This window comes from Myotis davidii, unplaced genomic scaffold, assembly GCF_000327345.1.
Source record: "Myotis davidii unplaced genomic scaffold, ASM32734v1 scaffold143, whole genome shotgun sequence".
Classification (NCBI taxonomy): Eukaryota; Metazoa; Chordata; class Mammalia; order Chiroptera; family Vespertilionidae; genus Myotis; species Myotis davidii.
The window spans coordinates 8831753-8834461 of NW_006294876.1; the positions used below are offsets into that span (position 1 = coordinate 8831753).

General features: G+C 53.1%; 1 protein-coding gene across 1 annotated transcript in view; it reads right to left on the bottom strand.

Moving 5' to 3' along the window:
- The window catches only part of NIM1K (NIM1 serine/threonine protein kinase), a gene marked incomplete at its 5' end in the record, with an annotated part of 12290 nt that overhangs the window by 8599 nt on the left and 982 nt on the right, over positions 1 to 2709 (bottom strand). The gene's annotated exons all lie outside the window — the stretch shown is intronic.

Sequence of the window (2709 nt, forward strand, 5' to 3'; positions counted from 1 at the left end):
CTGTGGCAACATGGGACATAAAATATTCAGGAGCCAAGTGCATCATCTCTTTGAGAAATTTCTAATCAGCCTGATTCTAATCATGATGGCTTCAGGCACCCTATCAGCTTGCAAGGCCCGGGGGAACCTGAGCTGTTCGCCACAAAAATAAACCCCGGCCAGCAGGGGCCTGGATTGGAGCCTTTTTTCTAGAGATTAGAGCAGCTGGCACCGGTTTAAAAACCACTGTCCTAGGAGCTGCCCACGGGAGCCCTCGGCTATCCCAGGAAAGTCGCCCTTATTTATCTCATCGAGCCCGTGTCCACGCTTCCTAGGACACCCGCGACGATCCAGCCAAGTGGGCTTTGTATGGGGACCATACTGATAGGAATGGCAACCCATGTTGCCTACTCTGGCGTGGCCTGGCTGTGGGACAGGCATAGAAATTCCCAGCAAGGCTTCCCAAAACACTCGCCAATGAGTCACCTTCCTCTTTTAGACGTACAGCTTTTATTTATTTATTTATATATTTTATTGATTTTATACAGGAAGGGAGAGGGAGATAGAAACATCAATGATGAGAGAGAATCATTGATTGGCTGCCCCCCACCGGGGATCGAGCCTGCAACCCAGGCATGTGCCCTTGGCCGGAATCAAACCCGGGACCCTTCAGTCCCCAGGCAGACGCTCTATCCACTGAGCCAAACCAGGTAGGGCTAGACATACAGCTTTTAGAGGAACGTTCCCCTTTCTTTTCATTCCCATCCAGTCAGAGTAGCCAAATGTCCCCTCTCCATTGACAGCCACGGTCTTTTCGCCCTGACTCTCTTTGTCCTCTTTTCATCCTCCTGCCCGAGATTCTGTTTCCCAGCACCTGAACAGCCACCTGTGCTCATCGCCTCGCAGGCCTCTACACCCAGGTTTCCTTTCCTGCCCCCCTTTCAGTTCCACTCATTCTCATTTTCCTACTCTTTCCTCAGCTCGCTCGGGGGGCGGGGGGGCTCGCTGATGGGTAGAAGCCCAGGAGAGAGATGGGGCGTGGTGCCAGGACTAGGGCGTAAGAGTTGGGAGGTGAGGCTGGGATTCCTTTCTTCTGTTGCATCGGTCTAATGTGCTCAGTTAGCTGCCGGTACATTCTCTGGCTTGTTTGAACTTGCTTATTGACCTGATTTCTGCACTGCCTGTGCTTTTGACCTTCCTCCCCTTTGGCACATGGATCCCAAAACCAGAGGGTGACTTGCACCTTTGACAAAAGGGCTGGTTAGCAGTGAGGATCTCATGCCAGTGAGGCCACCCAAGTGCCCAACTGCACCGCAGGAAAATGCCGTGCTCTCTGCAACTCAGGGACAAGAATGAACTTAATTTAGTGATACCACAGACACCCGAGGAGTCCAAGAAGGAAGTCATGTATAAATACCAGTTGTTGCTTCTCTTTCTCCGGTCCAGCCCACGCTGGAGCCTGTCTACGGAATCAGATGCCATCTTGTGGCTCCTGTCTCTATGGTGAACATGCCCTGTCACTCTGCTCACCTTCACAGACACACCTGTCTGGACCTTGGGCTCTGTTGAGAGAGTCATGGGGCCGCGGGACCTTAAGGCTCCCACTAACTTGACACAGGATGCCCTTGACCCCAAGTTGGCCCATCATTGACTGGTTAGTGAGCAATCAGACAGGGACAGGCAAAAGCAGATTAACAATAGTAATAAATAATACAATAATAAAAGACGAAGATGCTAATTGACCATACCTTTGCTATGCCCTAAGCCAGGCCCACGGGCCAATCACAGTGCCTGTATGCAAATTAACCCAACCAAGATGGTGGCTGGCAGCCACAGAGCTGGAGCAAGCAGGAGGCTTGGTTGCCCCGGCCATGGAGCAAGCCAAGCTTCCCCCCTGCCCTGAGCTGGCTATGGCCTCCGCTCATGGCAACGAAGTTTCAATTATAGAAGCTAAATAAATCCCAATACCTGCTTCCAGCCAGCCTCTACTGGGAGCTTGCGTGGCTGGGGGCCGTGGCCAGCCTGCAAACAGCCATCAGCCCCTCACCCAGACTGGACACACCCTCATGTGGTGAGGGTCCCAGCTGGGGGGCTTAGCCAGCCCGAAAATGGCCCTCAGCCCTTCACCCAGACTGGCCAGGCACCCCAGTGGGGACCCCAACCCTGAAGGGGGTGTGACCAGCTGTAAACAGCCATCCTCCCCTCACCCAGGGGTCCCAGACTGTGAGAGGGCATAGGCCGGACTGAGGGATGCCCCCCCCCACCAAGTGCACAAAGTTTTGTGCACCGGGCCTCTAGTGTATGAATAATAATACAAGAATAAACTCTGTGATTCATGTACTCATAACTATAAACCTAATTTTGCCCACTCCTGTGTTCTCTTTTTTTAAAATCTGAGCTGAAATAGAATGAAACATGTGGATGGAGATGGACAAGAAAGCTGAGAGCGTTCAGTATGTGGCAGTGGGACACGCAACCATCATTCTTGGCCTTGTGCCTTCTGACAACAGGGCAGAGCAGCTCGGGCTGGGGCCTAGGAGAGAACATGTCAGGGCGGACTCTCGGGGAGAAGGCAGAGCGAGCCCATGGGCTTAGGAAGTTGTAAACTGTACAGATCGCAAGGGTTCCTTTTCTGTGTTGTAACTCCCTTTGGTCATGTCCAGGCTTCAGCTAAGCAAGGGGAAGAGCCCACACGGCCCGGGTCTCCGCAAGGTCCCCCCCCCCCCCCCC